The sequence below is a fragment of the Alexandromys fortis genome, unplaced genomic scaffold, assembly GCF_014885135.2.
Source record: "Alexandromys fortis isolate MF-2015 unplaced genomic scaffold, M_Fortis_MF-2015_v1.1 scaffold_13, whole genome shotgun sequence".
Classification (NCBI taxonomy): Eukaryota; Metazoa; Chordata; class Mammalia; order Rodentia; family Cricetidae; genus Alexandromys; species Alexandromys fortis.
This window is the reverse complement of record NW_026067908.1, coordinates 14,250,753-14,270,954: the sequence shown is the minus strand read 5'-3', so window position 1 is coordinate 14,270,954 and position 20,202 is coordinate 14,250,753. Positions and strand designations below refer to the sequence as shown.

Here is a 20,202-nt window from a genome sequence, read left to right as displayed (position 1 = left end):
GAGAGGCTGCAAAAGTAGGAAGTGCTGGATGGCTGTTCTCAGCGAAAACAAGGGACATTAATAAAGAAGAAACAAAAAGCAGGTTGCAGAAAAATAAAAATAATAAAACAAGCCATACAGACAGTGCAGCGGCATCAGGGCATAAGTGTGGGCAGCAGACAGCACTGGGCAGACGCACCTGTGCAAGAGCGGGGAGATGGCCAGGCAGGGCCATGAAGGGGGCCAGCTGGACAGGTTAGGAGAAAATGGGCCAAAGAGCTGGCACAGGAAGAGGGAGCTGGTCTGAGTTCCAGCTCAGTCAACAGGCTCTGCACTGTGAAGTATTTGAAAGGCACCTCTGACTTTGGCAGGGGTGGGCTACAGACAGTCAGTAAAGTCGAGGCCAGGATGCAATCTCTAAACTAGAGGCCAGGTGAAATTGCAAGTAACCAAAGCAAGACCAGAGAGGAGGGTGAGAGAAGCTGAGATGGCCACAGTAGAAACCTCACAGTTATGCCATGACCTAAAGCATTGTCATGGGGTGGTTGGGCTGAACACAATACAAGACATAGTCTAATATCCAAATATTTAAATATAGCTGACATTTTTCTCTGAAGAATGTAACTTCAAAAATAGATACTTGTTACTAAAGAGATGGATAAGTGATTCTAAAAGTCCTTGCCTGTATGAACAGAAATGAAAAAAGGAGAGTGAGTACCCCCATCTGATCAACAGCTGCAGCTTCCTCAAAACTAGTAACATGCAGCCACACACAGGCGTCTTCCAAACTCACAGTTCAACTGAGCCCCCAGGCTCACCAAACAGCCATGGACCATTTCTTCCAACTGGGCAAGCAGAGTGGAAGTCAGCATCTTGTCTTTCAATGATCAGATCCCAATGGCGTGTGTGTGTGTGTGTGTGTGTGTGTGTACTGTATGTGTGATTCATGTGCATGCTTGTGTATATATGCTGTGTGCAAAAGTACGTATACATATATGCTCATGCACTCATTGTGTATATGTTTGTGCATGTACGTTGTGTAAGCATTCATATATGTGTGTTTGCGTTTATGTGTGAGCATTGCTGTGAACTGACCCATATCTCCTGCAGACTGAGGCAGTGAATTACCACTGAGCTATTCCCCCTCACCCTCCATGAGTGATTTCAACTGCACTGAAAACCTCTGACATGGGACATGTCCTATCCTAAGCACATTTGAGGTGTAAAACACATTATCGTGGAGCATAGGCACAGTGGTACGTAGCTGACCTCTAGAACCCTTTCATCTGAATAGTGATGTTATTGAACTAGCACCTTGCCATCTTGTCTTTTGCTCAACTGTTTGTGGCAACTGCCACTCGACTGTTTGATTCCCAGAATTTGATGTTCAGATATTTAAGAGTGGAATTGGACAATATTTCTCATTCTGTGCCAGGTTCATTTCACTTAAGTTTTCAGGATGAGTCCATGTCAGCGTACAACCGCCTTCCTTTTAAAGGCTAGATGGAATTTCATCTATTCTTTTCTACTTATCCATCCGGGGACACAATGTTTCTGCATCTTTCCCAGTTGGAATAGTAGTGAGCTAAGGAGAGTTGTTATCACTCTGATATCCTGATTCAGTCAAGCTTTTTGGATAAGCAGTCAAAAGTGCTGAATCCCATGGGAGTTCTTTTTTCATTTTTGCGGTACTTCCACACCATTTGAATTCTTACCAACAGTATACAGGGTCGCAGTTTCTCCGTATCCTTTCTTGACTCTCCCCACATCCTCTGCCGAGCCTCTCTGCTTCCTGGACTGCAGCATCCCAGCAGCAGGGCAGAGAAGGCCCATCCAAGTCACTGCTACTACAGGCCTGAGCGGCAGTTCTCTGTCTGCTCCTGCCTGCCAGCTGCCTAGTGGCTTCACACAGAAAAAGAATGGGAACTGAGAGAGAGCGAGAATTCACAGCCAGCAGAACCCCTCCCAAAGGGAAAAGGCTTTGTCACCAAAGGAGTTAATGAGCGCTTCTCCGCAGGAAGCCCTAAAGAAAGGAGTGTTCTGAGTGCAGAACGTTCGCTTTACAGTAGGTGGTGTTATTGTTACATGCTCATACAGACAGTGCTAATTAACAATCCTAAAGGCCACATCATTAAATTACCCTCAGCTTAAAGCCCTGCGATGTTTAACATATCCCAGCAATTCAATTATATCCAAGACACTAGCCTGAATGTCAGGTACTCTTCTGTGGCCAGTGAAGTGCAGGCAGCTCTCAGTAGTGAACCTTAGGAGAGCAGGGCACTGGCAAACCCCTGCCTCTGACGCATACGCTAGATGGAAAGCTACAATAAATTGCAAAGAAAAAAATCTAGAAGTGAAACATGGACCTTACCAATTATATATGAAAAAAAAAAAAACAGGAAGGACGAGATCTTTAAAATCTGACACAAAAAATCAGCTCATCACCCTCCTTTCTGCTCAGGGTTCACTTTCTCCATTTTCTCTGGGTCCTCCCCCCTCCCTTGTGATTTCCGACTGCAGCACACTGTGTCTAGGGGTTGAACTTGGACAACTTTGTAGCTTGTGGCTGGGCTTTCCCTACCAGAGAGCACCCTATGGAGCACACAGAGCTGCTCTGTTCCTTACCCTAGAAAACAGTTCATGTGCAGAACAGAAAGGGCTTCCTTTCACGCGCGCGTGCTTACACACACACACACACACACACACACACACACACACACACACACACGGAGTGGGGGAGAGGTCCAACCTGACCTGAACTTCCCTACGCAGAACAGAACAGTCCTGTGCATAGACCCAGGGCATCTCAGCATGCTTGGCAGACCACACCGTGACAGAACCTCCAGCTTGGAAGGAGCCAGTGAGGAGGCTGCATGAGGGAGAGGCACATATGTGGTCCCACCGGTTACCACACAAAGAGATCGTGACCGCCACACAAAGAGATCGTGACCGTGGTCAGCGGGCCAGCTGGGCACTCATCTGCAGGCACAGAAGCAGCAGTTAGGACAGCCTGCCAGAGACTCACTGAACCGTCTTCCTCAGTCCCCGTCTCTGAGAAAAATTTTTCTGCCTCCCTCGTTACTCCAGCACCATCCCACAGTGTTCCTTGGGAAGGCCCCCACTCAAATCACATGGGATCAAGCAAATATGAATCCCCTTACCGTCTATTACACAGAACACGTCCCAGTAAAGGCTTATGGATGGTGTGAGAGATGGGCAGGAAACTGAAGGACAGACAAACAGATGACAGACAAATGGACAAAGGAGTGCGTGAAAGAATAGAGCACAGCAATCTGCTCTTGCTTCTCTCTGTGCGAACTGAATCCTCCCAACAGCACCAAGCTGGGCGCCAGCTCTCCAGAGAGAGGAACGCAGGGACAGCCACCCATCTCTGTCTAAGACAAGCATCACCATCTAGTCACAGCATTCTTGCCACAGACCCAAGAGAACTTCTCTCAGTTTGCCTGGGTATGGTCCAGCCACCAGCCAGCCAACCTTCTGTCTATGGGCTTTGTAATCTCTTAGACCATTGCTGAGCTCCTATCTCTATCTACCATGATGTTTTACAAAGCTACTGGTGCTTTGTAAGAGAGCTCCAGCACAGGCTTTTGGTGTTTCCCTGTGGAGAATAATAACAGAACTGACTTCGCAGGCTTGCTGTGCAGATTAATGTTTACTGAGCCCCTGACAGCTCCAAATCAATGGTTCTATCCGGAGACTGTCTATAGATTGGCAAGTCCCTTATTTGTGTAGAGACTTTTTTTTCTTATTACGGGGAAATGCATGGCTCAGTTGCATCACTCCCGAAAGGATGGCTGAGAAAAGCCAGCATCCGAGGCAGCATCTGGAGGGAGTGCCATAGGGGCAGACCACGGATGAGTTGGCTGAGGAAGTAAGTAGTCTCTGATGTAGCTAGCTTTGAATGACGTTAGCAGACATGCAGCAGGACAGGACTTAAAGAGGGCAGGAAGAGAAATAAGGAGGCTTGGTTTACAGTTAAAGCCTTGCCCCAAGCAGCTGAACGTGAAGAGGCTGCCCAACCCCATGAGATGAGATTTCCTCTAGGAGATAGAGTCACGCAATTCCACAGACGCTGAAGTCCCCTCCACCTCCATTCTGCAACGACAGTGCCCTCTGAGTCTCAGCTTACATCTCGCTTCCCCGCTGAAGCCAGCCTAATCATCTCCACTGAAAGTGAATCCTCCTTTCTTCTGAGGACCCTCAGCGCTTGCGTGCGCTACACACCTGCAGATTTGCTCATGCTGGCCCCTTATAATAGGATAATAACAAACACTCCAGTCGTACTAAATGTATGAGGAGAGATTGTTTGAGGCAACACACCTGCACACACACAGCCAATTAACTCGTACAACAACCTCCCTTTAACTATGAAGGAGGTGACATCAAAACTCCCATTTAACAGATAAAAAATTGATGCAGAAAATTTAATTAGCTTGCTCGAGGTCAAACCACTTTGAATACACAAGGCAGTAAGGGCTGCCCTCATTATGTAGCTTTCATTTCTCTCCCCAGCACGGAGGCAGTGCTACCCAGCGCACTGTGGTGGTAAAAGCCCTAGAAAAAGCTCTAGAAGGCTGTTGGATTCCTCCACCTTCCCATGCACAGCCTGAGAACGCTGAGTGCATGCCCCTCACTGGGCTGTTAGGAGAATTAGATGGATTGTGCTAAGCATTCAGTGTGACTCCCATAAGCACTGTCTCCACACACCTTGCCACTGTGACTAAGACACGGCTATCTCTTCTCTACACCTCGTGCTTCAAACACAGGAAGTGCTCTTGTGTCCGTGAGCTCTCACTCATGACTAGCTTGAGAATGTGGGAGTGGAAATGACAGTCCCATTTCAACACCGACAAACGTTGTAGCATGACCATTAATGTCTTAGTCTCGGCCTTCTCAGTTAATAAGCCGGGGATCCCACATGCTGCTCAGGGACTCCTATCCAATCAGTGCTGGAGAGGCAGTGTGTAGCATTATTAGGAAAACAGAAGGGACCATCCTGAATTTACCCTGGTTGGCCATACCTCACAAGGGTCTCTGGAGGTCTCTGCTCAAGGCTCTTTCTTCACCTTCTACAAAAGCTGCTCATAGACTTCTTGATAAGCCAAATAATATCCTCACAGAGCAGTTCGCATAGGACCCTTCCTGTTCTTATCAAGCTGGAAAAGCTACTGTCATGTGACAGGGTGGGCTAAGTCAGCATCTGAGGCCACAGGTTATTACTGCGAGGCTTCCAGTACCAACCAAGTGCCCGCTAAGTCTGTTGAGAAGCGGGAAAAGGTGTGGCGGGTCCAACGCTCTACTGCATGAGCCATTAACTTAATCGGTACTTCCCCTTGTAGTTGAACACATTGCTTAGGTGTTCCATGCCCTATTTGATTTCTTCTGGAACTGCCCAGGAATTTTCTAAGGATTGGAGACCCAAAACAGCTTCTGGTACATAAGAAGCGCCCAGTGAATTTCATGATCATTACTGTTTCCCTCCTTGCAAATGTCTGTCGTACCTCATCTCATCCTGAATACAGGGAACCCAGAGCCCACTGCAGGGAACTCATGCTCTGAACTTTTCCTGACATCTTCCAACACACACCTCTTTGCCCTCTGATGCCCCAGTGCCTGCTGAGACGTTTCCTGAAAGATGCTTGCTATGACAGCTCATAAAGACCCAAAGTGCAATCCCTCATCATTTTACCTTTGACCCCTTTTTTCCTCTTCATAAAGTAGCATCCCGTGGGCTTGCATGATAACTAAGACACGGCATATTCCCTGGATATCCACCAGCATTTGATACCTAACAAGTTATCCCCCAAACTGTTATCTATAATAACATTGTCCTTTAGGGTCACAATTCTACGGGCTCACAAATGGCGAGGTCTCAGCTAAGCATTTCTTTTGCTGGGCCCTCCAGACCTGAAGGCATATGGCATACAACATCATTCCCCCGAATTCAAATGATCATAAAATAATAATAATAATCACAAAGCAAGCACAGATTGGAGGGAAATGGATCCGGCCTCTTGATGAGAGTTGTTTTGATTGTTATAGCATAATTATGTTTTTGTATTCTGCCATGAGTGATGAATAAAAACACCTTTACAAAGCAATTCAAGTTTCTATCAAATTTTCTAGTTCAGAAAATATTGCAAGACCTCTTACATCCAATGAGAAAATAAATGTTGGGAGCCTTTAGTGTGTCTACTCTGCTAGGTACTGGAGAGAAAGGAAGAGTTCACATTTTAACATGGCAACGTTTCTGGCCTCCAGGTACTTGTAAGCAAAGCAGGGAGCTCTACAGGGGCAAAGACATATTTAAGACCTGGTGAAATATCCGCATCCAGCAACAATATAGCTTTTGAGGGGGCAGATACAATTGGTCATTGACCATATTCTGTTCATAGCGGCTTCTAACTCAGCACAGATCTGCAGTGTGGGCAGGATGTAGTACTGAGGAAGGCCAGGCGAAGGAGGGAAGGTTTTAGATGGATCTGGAAAGTTGGTCAAAGTTGATCCAAAACACCACAGTGAATGACTCCTTGGTAGCCACTTTGTACTCGGCCTCCCCTCTGGGGAGCTTTATTTCAAAGGAGATTCCCAATAGCCACAGAGTACATGACAAAGCTCTGTTTCGAGTATTGTCTGAGGGAAAGAAGGAGATCCTCATTTTTGAAGCCATTTGTTAAAGGGAAAGCCTCTCTTTTGCTATGGCACAATGGAAAGACTGTAAGTGTTTTCATTCCCCAAAGCTGGCTATATTCTTTTGTTATTCTGTTCAGGGATTCCATTCCTCAATCTTTATCTCTAAGTGGGTTCTCCTTGCAACCGAACATAGAATATCACACTGGACTTTAATATTATGCTTCTGGCACATATAAGCTAATCAGTGTAGTCCCTGGTCTCTGCCATCTTCATCAGCAATTCTGAAATGTCTACTCTAACTAATGACTAGTAATTTCCATGTTACCCGACCTCCTCTGTAGGAGCCATGCAGCAAAGCTCACACCAGAAGATCCCTGTAGAGCAACCTGTCACAAGAAAGGTACTAAGCGGTACCTGGTTCAAGCTGCTTTCATTCCTGGAGTCACCATGTGTTCTCATACCTGTACTCCACATCTGTGTGGGTACCTAGATCCTGGCCATCACTACTCCATTTGCCATTTGCTTCTTCCTTCCATCTTCCAACCTAGATAATTCACACCCCATCGTTCCATTCACTTTCTACTCCTCCAACACGACGTTCCTTCCCTGGCCTCCCATCCCAGCTTCAGCAATCAATCCTCATTACCTCTGTGAACTACATGGGGAAAAAAAAACATGGAATTTCAGAAAATTACTGTGGATTAAAGGATGGATGGGAGAATGGATAGATAGATGGATGGGCAGATGCCCCATCAGGATATCGCAATCAATCAATAATTTGCCAAAAGCTCAGTCGAGTACTATAAAGCTCCTCCTGTAAGACACAAGGTTTCTCAAATCAGAGATTGTAGCTACATTTTCTACTAATGTGTAGGAGATGGTAATCGAGGCTTAGTTTCACAACACTATGACTACAACATACAAAAATTATGCTCGGCGTACACATGCCATTACTCACCAGAAACAACACTTGGGCACCATAATTAGAAAAAGAATAACAAGGTCCAGCAAAAGGATCCCCCTTGGGAGTTTCCACGACAAGTTTGAGATAGGGTCCTTGGGAATGAGACTCCTGTCTAACTGTCACACATCATGAGATTCCAAACCTTGACACATTTGGGAGGGAAAGGTTTCCTGTGCATGGAAACCAAAGTTCACTCTTCTTAGATCCTTAACATAAAGCATCTTCCTCCTACCCAAGGCCAGAGCCAGCAATGGTACCAAAAGACTTCACTTCTCAGCTTCCAAATACCTACTTTTGCTCTCATCACTCATAAAGCCTCCATGACTCCCTCTCCACCACCAGCAATTCATCAAGCAGCATATCTTACATGTTTCTGAGATCACAGAAAAATAATTTAATTTTTCAGAACCATGAAATCTTTCTTTTAAAAGCACCCATGCAACACAAGCAAAATAAAGTAATAGATTCAACCTGAAGCCAGGTATCCTGCTGACTTTGATCAAAGAATTGGTATACAACCTGTACAGTAGCTTAAAGTGCCAAACAAGAAAAAGCCACGTTCGCTTCCTGTCATTCCCACTGTTCTCTCATCTTCATCCACATGAACCACGTTTACTGATTGTCATGTATCAGGCCATCTGCTGGACCCCTTGACGTATAATTCCTGGAGCACAACTGTTTCCCACGTGCAGAGGAAACACCGGCATATAATACACAGTTGTGCTACAGGATGAAAAGTATAATAAATGCTATGTCCAGAGTGCAACACAGACATGGAAAAAAAAAGTATCCAAAAAAGGAATGGATTCCAAAAAGTTTCCCCTGAGGAAGTATCTAAGGGGTGACAGTGATTTACAGGAAAGCAGAGCCCACAGTGCTAGCATGGCATGCACAAAGGCAGCTGGATGAATCAACATTTGGAGAACCACAGATCATTCATTCATTGTGACTTACGAAACAAGGGGGATGAGGCTACAGAGCTATATTCGTAAGTCACATCTTAAAATGCTTTGGTTACAAAGTGAGTGTATTTGTACTAAAGGCTTCAACCTGGTACAAGGCTGTACACACACAATGCCATAATCGAGTGCATTTACAAAACTTACTCTCCCGCAGCATGGAAGATAGGGAGCTGGTAGATGAGAGTGGAGGTAGAAGGACCACCTAGATAAATACTAAAGTAACCTTGGTGAGAAGTGGCAAAGGCCTAAAGGACCAAGACAATGGCTGTAGCACATGGTTGCGGGCCTTTGGATATAAGCCTATACTTGCAGATGTAGCAGCCCATCAGATAATATATGTAGCAGTCAGCACTACCGGTGACATCCTTTGCCCATGTATCTGGTATGGATAAGCTGTGTCTTTTGCAATCAGTGTGTTCAGAAGCCTGTGTCATTATACTATCCCCTTCACTTACTAGCTGTGTTCCTTCAGGTGAGTCTGCTATCTTCTCTGGGGCTTGTAGTTCTTACTTGTAAACTAAATCACAAAGCTTCCCTGCTAATTTTGAATAGTGATTGGTCTAATATTATTATTTACTCAGATGGATTCTAAAATGTGCATCAGTTATTACCCACTATATCATATCAGGAATGTGTTAGAGGCAAATGACAGAAAACCAGTCTAAAACTGGTTCAAGCAGGAGAAAGATAAGAGATTATGTGAGTATTGCTATGGATTGAACAGAATTCATATTTTGATTTAAGCCTATTTTAAGGACTCGATACCTGGGACATTTGGAAGAAGAGAATTTAGCATTTGAGTTTGATCTCGAGAACCCACCTGATTCTGCATGTCTGTGGCAGTGCAAATTTTTTATCCCAGCACAAGGGAGACAGAGACAAGAAAATTCCTGGGTCTCAGACTAACCTATCTGCAAATTTCAGTCCAATGAGAAACCCTGTCTCTCACATACACACACACACAAAGTGGACATAATTCCTGAGGAATAACACCCAAGGTTTTCACATACAGATGCACACACATGCACAGGTACTCTCAAACATATGTGCACCTGCGCACGTGTATGTGCATGCATCCGCACGCGCACACAGAACAGGACTGAGAATCAAGGAGGTATGGTTGTCCTGACTCAGAATGAGAGTCCCGTTAGAAAAAGCAGAGGGAACCCATGCTAGATGCAGAAACCACAGGCCTCACTTACATAGCCTCCCACAAAGCCACCACTTTAGCTACCAAGGGGTTCTGTAGAGATTCCTGACTTTGCTGTTGCAGACACCATTTTGGGCTGGGCACTGAAGACAGGTGGCCTTTCTTTCCACTTATATCATAATCATGAAATGGTTATTTCTTGCTGAGGCTTCAGGTACCCCTGCAAATACTTTTCTAAATGCTATCCAGGGATCATCTGGATTCCATGGAATCCATCCGAGAAGCACTTGAGATATTCTGAGGCAGACAGGGAGGGAGAGCTTCTAACTTTGAAAAGAGGCTCAATGGGCAGGAATCAGATAAAAAGATCTGACAGTAATGAATATCAATTCTATTGTGATAGGCATTTTTTTCCTCCTTGGAAAGTACCTTCTTGTCCCCAGGGGCTTCCCCGTGACTTTCGGATTTAAATCATTTCATTCATATTTTCTATCAAACCATGTCAGCAGTGAAATCCCAGACTCAGCTACCAACGTGTGCCCCCATCCAACTATGTCCGCAAACATTTGAACACACAAAACCAGCAGTGTGTAAACATCAAAAGAGATGGTCACCTTTCTTTCTTCAACACAGGGGAATGCAACACAGAGAGGGAGTGTCCTGCTGCAGTCAGGACAGCGGTCACACACAGGACATTATCTTGGATGCTAAATCCCAGTCTTGGTTTTCTTTATTTTGTTCTGGATACATCTAGAGTTCTCTCATCTAGTAGGAGAAAAACACCTGTAGGGAAAGGCCACATCTCTTCTATCCCCTCATCCCAACACTTGCCATTTATGCCTGGTCTATAATTAGTCTCTCACAACTATATATTGAATCAATGTACTTACTTTGCTAGGCACTAGTAAATAAAAACATCTAAAAGATTGGTTTGTACTTAAACATCTGATAGTGTTGTGGGGTACAAGGTGAAAACATAGCTCATTTGATGGTGTAGGAGGTCCTTCTGTCTTTGTGTTGCTTTCATTGGTTAATAAAGAAACTGCTTTTGGCCTGTTGATAGGGCAGAACTTAGGTAGGCAGGGAAGACAGAACTGAACGCTGGGATGAGGAAGGGTGGAATCAGAGATACACCATGGATCTGCCAGAGACAGACACTGGAAATTTTACCCGGTAAGCCACTGCCATGTGGTGATACACAGATTAATAGATATGGGTTAAATTAAGTTGTAAAAATTAGCCAATAAGAAACTAGAGCTAATGGGCCAAACAGTGATTTAATTAATAGTTTCTGTGTGGTTATTTTGGGGCTAAGCTAGCTGGGCAGCTGGGATAAACAAGCAGCCTCTCCTTGCAACAATTTGAAATAAAGCAAAATGTCCTGAATGTGCCTATAGATAGGTGACCCCTTTCTCATCTAACTCAAAGGTAGTGACTTAATATTTATGACAGCTTCATTTTATAAATGTGAGATCAATTAGTTGGAATGCAAGGGACAAAGACACTCAGCTAGAATCAATAATATGCTAATCACAGTCTGGACCTGTCCCCTCTTTCCCAGGTCTGGGCTTTTCCATGGCATCTTCGCATCTTTTCACAACACTAAACACAGGAATGTTCAGCTATAGGCATCCAGGACAGGGGACTAGATATAACTGCTAACCCAGTGTTTTTCTAGCAATCAGTCTCCTATCATGGGAAATGCTCTCCAACCCCTCTTCTTTTTTTGAATATATAAAATACCTTTTTAATTTTTATTGGGCTCTACATTTTTCTCTGCTTCCCTCCCTACCTCTCCCTTCCCCTTCAACCCTCTCCCCAGGTCCCCATGCCTCCAATTTACTCAGGAGATCTTTTCTTTTTCTACTTTCTACTTCCCATGTAGATTTGATCTATGTATGTTTCTCTTAGGGTGGTCACTGTTATCTAGGTTCTTTGGTATTATAATTTGTGGGCTGGTTTTCTTTGCTTTGTGTTTAAAGACCATTTATAAGTGAGTACATGTGATAATTGGCTTTCTGTATCTGTGTTACCTCACTCAAAATGATGTTTTCTAGCTCAATCCATTTTTCTGCAAAATTCAAGATGTCATTATTTTTTTCTTCTGTGTAGTACTCCATTGAGTAAATGTATCACATTTTCCTTATCCATTCTTTGGTCGAAGGGCATTTAGGTTGTTTCCAGTTTCTGGCTATGACAAATAATGCTGCTATGAACATAGTTGAGCACATGTCTTTGTGGCACGATTGAGCATCCTTTGGATATATACCCAAAAGTGGGATTACTGGGTAATGAGGAATGTTGTTTTCTAATTTTCTGAGAAATCGCCATACTGACATTCAAAGGGGCTATATCAACTTGCATTCCCACCAGCAATGCAGGAGTTTTCCCTTTACCCCACAACCTCTCCAGCATAAGTTGTCATCAGTCTTTTTGATCTTGGCCATTCTTACAGGTGTAAAATGGAATCTCAGAGTTGTTTTGATTTGCATTTCTCTGAGACTAAGGATGTTGAGCATTTCTTTAAGTGTCTTTCAGTCATTTTAGAGTTCTCTGTTTAGGTCTGTGCTCCATTTTTTTATTAGATTATTTGTTCTTTTGATGACCAATTTCTTGAGTTCTTTGTATATTTTGGGGATCAGATCCCTGTCTGATGTGGGGTTGGTGAAGATCTTTTCCCATTCTGTAGGCTGCCGTTTTGCCCAATCCCTCTATCACCACCCAAATTCAGGCAGATACTGATGGATGCGGAGAGAGAACATTAGAGTCTGCTTTTCTTATGGCCCTAAACTCTCAGAGCCTTGGAATCTTCCTAACTACAACAGAAGACTACCTTTTGAATGCGGGGGGGGGGGGGGGCTTCTCCTCATACACTTCCAACATATCCTGTCCGCTCTTAGAAATCCCTACCTTTGCGGTTGTTCTCCAAATAGAACTTTGACTCTTTGCCCTCTCCACTCATCAACCCGCCGCATCAGTTCAACTTCACTCACTATGCGTCCTCTGAGTACCTGCCATGGGCCAAGTACCCCCCACAGATACCTATGACTGCTAGCCTCAGCCTGCAGGCAAAGAAACAGCCTATGAGAGTTTGGAATATTGAAATATTGTCAGAGCTGAGGAGAGCTGGGACCAAGTCTCTGTAAAAGTCTGTGTCTCTGAGGCTTGAGTGAAGGATCCCACGAATGAGGCTGCATCCCCTCCTCCCAATAGAGCAGAGAGCCACTTTGCCAACTTGGTTCCCTGTGCAGCCCTGTCCTGTTTTACAAGTCAGTAAATGCTCAGGAGCTCCCGTGTAATGTATGAGGTTAATTAATAATATGTAAAAGTTATCATTTATACAGCAGAATCCCATAAACATTTATTAGTATGCTAATAGAGAGTAATGGCCATGTGAGCATAAAATCAGATGGGGCTGTTGTGACGCAGCAGAAAACTGTCAGGAAAAATGACAAACAGTATTCTTCTGTCTAGCAAGGGTAGGCAGGCATGGCCTCCTGTCAGATTCTATCCTCTCCACACGGACCTGGCCAGGTTGAGAAGAAGCTGGGTGGGATTTTGGAAGTCTGGATCTGGTCCTAGCTCTCCCCTTCCTTCTACAAGGAAAAGACCTGGCATCTACTACAGACTTTTCGGTCGCAATATTTCAATAGTTGCCTTTCCACTGATTTCCTCATTCATTCTGCCTTGGCTCCATTTCTGATGAGTCTGAGCAATTACCAGGCACCTAACACCTATGCAAATACATTCTGCAAAGGTGAGATGAACCCACTCTCCAGGTATCAGTCTCCTCCCTGGATCTCTAAGGTTCTTCACCTGTCTTGCTCTCCCAACTCCCAGAAAGGTGTCCATCTTCTCCAGCAAATAGGCACAGCCAGTGGTGTCATTCAGCCAGCCCACTTCCTGCAGCTGCGTGCAAGGTGGCTTATTGCAACAGACTCTCTCCAAAAGACAAGTGACTTCAGTCCTTAGGCTCCCACTGTTTCAGGTGGCCATGAGGCAAGACCCTGGATTTTTGTCCCTCGCTGCCCTCAGTGATGAAAGGAACATCACTGGCGGAATGCACTGGTGTCAATTCCTCATTGGAAATGGAGATGATAAAGCTCTCTGGATAGAAGATAGTTGGAGATGTTTGGAAACAACATATGTGTGCTTTTTTCTCCCTGCAGAGCAATTATTAATATTGTTGCCCATCTCTAAGATGCAATAATGCCCAAGATGGAGTGCTTATGGCCACATAGCTCATGACCAGCGTGATGGCAAGGGAAGGGTAGAAAGTCAGCTGTAAACAAATGAAGTTACAAAGTCCTTTTTAGTTGGCTTGTTGGTTTGGAGAGAAGAAACCTGCTATGTAGATCTGGTTCTGCTAGAGCTCATTGTGTCTTGAGCTTTGCAGCAATCCTCCTGCCTCTGCCTTCCCAGCACAGGAATTGTAGGCATGGATCACTACACGAGGCAAAGACATTATTTATTTACTTACTTATTTACTTACTTTATGGTACTGGGATTGAAACTAACACTTTACACATCAAGCAAGAGCTTTACAGATAAGCTACATTCTTAAAGAGTATAAAGGGCATATGATCAAAAAATCAGCTTTGGGGGGCAGGCATTGTGACACAGCAAAAGACTGTCAGAAAACTCACAGAATTCTTCTATCCAGTAAAAGTATTACTGGATATAAATTGCAAAGTTATAAAGCTCAATGGGAGAGAAAAGGCAATTGATTTCATTTGGATGGGGTTTTTCACAGGGTGCGTCATTAAAGAGAAGGATTGTATCTTTAACTTGGCTATGAAAAATGAGCAGTTATGCATCCTGCTTCTTTTTTATATAGCATTATAGCTATAATGCATGTAGATCTTGTTTAACTACTGTGTGATATTTCATATTATTGAACCATAGCTCTTTTTTTTTTATTTTGGCTACTAAGGGACAATTTGTTTAACTACTGTGTGATATTTCATATTATTGAACCATAGCTCTTTTTTTTTTATTTTGGCTACTAAGGGACGATTGAGTAGTCGCCACCTTTGCTCCGTTAGACTGACTAATTTTCTATATGCTTGAGGCACACATGAGCTCTTTCTCAGCACCAGCAATCACAAGTGGAATTTCTGGCACATGTCTGCTGCCAAATGGTCCCCTAAAGACCATGCAGGGATAAATATCAGCAATCCCATATGTACATATCATTTTATATTATTTGTGTGGGGGGTTAGGGTTTGGGGTTATTGCATGTTAGCTTTACCTGGTATTTTATTGACTGAGTTTTCTGTCCTGCCTGGTTTCTGTCCCCCAACCAGGTCCCACAGCCATTTAGCCCCAAAGAAATCACACAGAGGTCTATATTAATGATAAACTGATTGGGCCATTAGCTCAGGCTTCTTATTAACTCTTATAACTTGCATTATCCCATTATGCTAGTATACGTTAGCCACATGGCTCAGTACCTTTTTTGGCGGGGCAGGTCACATTGCTTCTTGGGTGTCTGGACAGGACTGGGGAGGAATGGGCTTCCTCCTTCCCAGAAGTCTCCTATTCTCATTGACCAGCCTCTACTTCCTGTTTGGTTGTCCCACCTATACTTCCTGCCTGGCTACTTAGCGAATCAGCAATTATTTAAAACATAATTGACAGAATATAGACAATTGTCCCGCACCAGTATTTGCCACCAGGATTGGGAATGCTTAACAAACATTAGTATCTCCCAAAGCTCAGGAGTGGCTACTAGAGTTCTAGTCAATGTTTTCTGTCCATTTCCGAGTGAAATGTGAAGTGGTTCACAATTAACCCCCATCTAAGCAACAAGACCTCACACCTCACAAGATGAGAACTGCTCCCTGGCAGTTCAGCAGATGGAGGACATCAGCATAAAGAGAGCCCTCCAAAGATAACTGGCTCCAGGAGCAGCCTGCAGTCATTTGGACTGAAGGCTGGCTGGGTGGGGAGAATGGGGGAGATGGTAGAAAACCACCACATCAAGCATCTAGATAGGTTCTGAGGCAAATGAGGAGCCACAGGCATCACTTGAGGACCTCAGCCCTCTGCATCTGCTGTCCTCTCCCATCCATCCAAACGCCACAGACAAAACACACTGGTCATGGCCCTCCGACCCCCTTCCTCCTCCCACTCTTCCAGACTGCTAGCAAACAGCCTGAGTTCTGCGCAAAGGAGCCAGGAAATCAGGAGGTCGGGGTTGCAGTCCTTCCAAATGACTCACCTCCAAGCTGCCAACATGAAAAAGACATAGTCTCACACCCAGGTGTGAGAACTGGAGGAACTCTGAGCCAGCCCCGCCCGAAGCTCCATGAGAGTTCAAACAATCCCCAGAGCCAGCAAGAAGAAAATTGTCTCATAAAATTTCCCATTGATTTTAGTTGGATCCTTATAAATCCCATGGGGCCAGATTGCTTTTAGCATGATTAATATCCTGCCTTCCCCGGCCACGTCTATGTTCTGTCTCTTCTCCTCTCTACTCTCTAACACTTGTGAACATCCACTCCCCATGCTTGCACACTGTCACACACCCAGCTTCCAGCCCTGCAGGGACCCAGGCACACAGAGACACCTTAAATAGAGCCGGTTCTCTTGTCAGGAAACGTTCAGTTTGTTGCCTTTTGTAATGTGTTTTTCACACTTATCTCAAACCTGGCCAGCCCTTGCCTCATGACCAGATTTTTCCCTGGAAAACATCCCAAGCTCACATAACCCAGAGCACAGACCTCCATCAATCACCAGCCTGCTGACTGGTGGGTCGGCGCTCTGCACCAAAGCAAGCTACTCCACGGCTTGTTCTCTGCACAGCTGGGGCTTCCCAGGGTTCACAAGCCAGTAAGAAGACACCTCAGTGAGTCCTCATCCAGCACAGTCTGAAGCTGTGGCCTTTTAGGATTACAAAGGAGTATGCACGGAGCTCCTTTGTTCAAAGGAAGACTGGAGTCCTGGGAGGCAGCCGCCCCACACAGGGCAAACTCCGAGTGAACCTACGACATAAAAAGCCCCAGTGGACTCAGTAGGGGCCAACCTTTATCAATGACCATTTTAGTGGGGAAATCGGTGTGCGGATGGGAGAAGATCCATTGCCACGTCTTCCAGACACGTGGTTTACCTGGCATTCACAGTCTAGTTGCCCCCTTCAGTTGCCTCTCCCTGAGGACTTCCAGACACTTCATTAAATCTAAGCCTCCTTGGAGCCAAAAACCTACCAAACAAAGGCAGACCTGAGAAGGAAAACTCTACCCTAGGATGACAAGGGGCTCCTCGAGCAGCACAGAGGACGTTCATGTATCTCGTGACCCTCAAGAGTATTGTGATTTGTGCCAGGCCTTTGACTACCACAGAGAGGGCAGAGGCATGTTCCCCTCAGGTTTGCAATGGCTCACCATACGCCACAGGCCTCTCTACTGTTTTTGCCTCCTGTATATGGAGCCTCACAGATTCTGAAAGTGCAAACTCAGACACATGTTTCCAGTTCACCTCAGCTCTTAGCATAAGCTTTACCACACAGGGTAAATGCCTAATGAAACGGCTGTTATGGGAAGGTGCATGCCTGGTCTGAAAATTGCCGCTCTGTCTCAAAGGTGGCCATCTTTTGATGGGGCCCTGCCCCATCCTTGGAGTTCAAATCCAAACATAGTGATACAGAAGTCCTGTATCACCAGGCATGGCAACCTTCCCTAGTGCCCACTGTGCCCTAAAAAACGATGCCACGAGCACATCTTGAATACACCATCTCTTTTACATACAGAAGTGGTTGCAAGTAGACACCCTAGACATCTTTGCAAGTCATCTCTACTCAATAAGCCTCTTTGGGGCCAGGGACATGAACAGTCTGGATGCTTCGCAGGGCGGCCGTGAAATGAGGTGACCTGTTGCATCTGTATCTGTTTGGAATGGTGGCTGGTATGTTTATCTAGCAATCATCACGCACCATGCGGCACACGCTGCTCTAGTCGCTAGCATTGCAGCAGGGAGCACAGACAGCCATCACAAACTCCACGTCTTTGTGGAGCTCACAGTCTACGGGGGCTTCATCCTAAACAAGTGTCAGCAGCCCTTAGAGTCGTGTCATCTGTTCCATTCCTATCACTTCTCAGCCTCTTGGCTAAGACCAAATGCATTTTTTTTTATTTCTATGGCATCACCCTTTGTCTGCCCCATGGGTCGTATCTCCAAGACTGGCAAAGTTCCAGGCACAACGGGCATTCGGTAAACAGTTTCTCGATTGCCAAAGAGCAGATGAATCCATATTTGTAATGTGGCCGTATTCCTGTCGGTGCCCAGGTCACACCAGGCAGCGTGTCCCAAGCTCTGGACTAAGGGCTTATCTGTTTAGACTCCATCATTACAAAACACCCTTGCCTAGGATCCCTAGCCCTAACCACCTGCCCAGACTTTGAGCTCATCTCCCCAAGCCATCTTGCCCCGGCCAAAGAAAATGGATGTAATTCTGAAAATGCACAGGACGATCTTTCATTACTGAAAGTGAATAGCAGCCATGTTTAACTCACCCACTTGGCTTGGTTTCCCCTGCAGACTCTCCCAAACCACTAATACAAAGTAAAGAGTCAACCACCCTCAGTGGCAGGTTTGATATAGTAATCTGGTTACGTTCCTTGAATCCAATGAAACATCTCCCACCCACCTCTGTGACATCCCTATTATTAAAAGGGTTCTACACACACACACACACACCACAACCCAAAGTTTCCCTCCTTGTGAAGCCCTGGGTTGGGTTTCTCATTTGCCCCTCCAAATCCATGCTCTTTCTTCTTCCCTCACCCCTGCCCTGATCTGTGTTAACCGTTGGCCTTCCACAGTCACTTAGGAGACATGGGACCACAGGCAAGTTACTTAACATTGGTCAGCCTCAATTATCCTCCCTGGGAGCAGCCAGCTAGGGCAGCACTGGCTGACTATCTCACACATAAACTTCTTCGAGTGCCCTGTTCACAGATATGCTAAGACATGTTTCTCCGTGTTAGCCATGTGTTGCAGAGAAAGGACAGTTTTTACTAAGGTCATTTAGTGCTAGCTCTGTTTTAGCGAGGAAACACACAGACAGAAGACATGTGTCCACAATCTGAAGCTACACAATTAAAACAATTACTTTAGAAATAAAGCCACCAGCATGCTGGAGGCAACTGTTAAAAAAAAAATTCAGATTCATGGCTCCACAGGTCCCAGTTGTCCGAGATGTCATGCTAGGACACGGCTTTCCAGCAGAAGAGCAATCTCATCTCTGTATTCTGAGATGCTCAGAGTCACAGACTTCAGGCTGTGACACTCCTGACAGAGATGAACTGGGTCATGTGACTTAGTCGGCAGGGACAGTGGTGGTAGCCCTGGTGTGCTGTATGAAATACACTTTTTTGTAAGCTTAGCATAGGCTCTTTATTCTCCAGAACTCAAGAGTGTTCCTGAAATACAGGCAGCCGGGTTAACGGCCAAGTCCTAAAAGGTGCCAAAGCAGTCTATTAGGAAAAGGAAAAATCCCAAGTTATAAGTCACTTGAAGGCAGTTTAATTATAAAATGTGTGAAGCCGGGTGGTGTATGTGAAGGGTCACACTGGCTGTTTCCTCGGAGCCTTTGGAGAGTGTTAACTAGTTATCATTTTATGAAATTTATGAATGCGCCAAGCCCAGGACTATTTATCATTCCCTAGGCTCCCCAACAGCTCCCAGTGATACCAGCTGATAGTCACCCTTAGACATACCAAAGCAGGCACCGGGCAAAGGCTTTAGATAGCATTGACATCAGAAGTCTACCTATCAAACATCTACCTTAAAGGCCTGTTTGGTATCCATAAGCCATCCTCCACTCTCTCGTCCCTTCCCTCCTATCATCCCCAAATGCATGACTCCTTTACCTACACTACTGTGTGCTCAGTTGCATGGGTGGGCACATTCACGCAGACAGACCCCCCCCCTCTATTTTGAAAGACAGTTATTACTGACAGGCTCTCTGTACAATGAGGAACATACCCCTGCTGGAAACTGGTGCCTTGCTGGTACGCTGTTTCTTCCTGTCACACTGTGAGATCACAGAGGTTACCAAAAATCCCCCCTTTCTTGGTAAACCTACATCCTTATCTTCTTTCACCAAATAGGCTAGGGGTGGGGCAGTATTGATAAAGGAAGAATTCGCAACAGGGAAAGAATAGATACTGATCCTCTGCCTGCAACTGGTGGCGATCCCACGAGGGACCAAGATGTGGGAGTAACTTTGAGTAGCCTCCAAGTTGGAGCAGCCTCTGAGTACCACAGTGAAAACACTGTCTTTTAGTAACATGCTGCTAAGCACTTACCGGTCCTCCGCCAGAAAGCCTGAGTTTGTAGTCCTGCCATGCTCGTACTATAAATGTCCCCTGCCAGTCTGATTTCAAGTGGCTGCATGATGTCACAGAATGGACTGGAAAGTGGTACCAGTAATGTCACCATATTATTACTTCTTACCCACAGGTAGAGATACTCTCTAGTCAGGAGCTTTT

The 20,202-nt window shown here is 45.2% G+C and overlaps 1 long non-coding RNA gene across 1 annotated transcript in view; it reads right to left on the bottom strand.

Moving 5' to 3' along the window:
• LOC126498067 (uncharacterized) overlaps positions 1-20,202 on the bottom strand; it is an 82,016-nt gene that overhangs the window by 54,455 nt on the left and 7,359 nt on the right. The gene's annotated exons all lie outside the window — the stretch shown is intronic.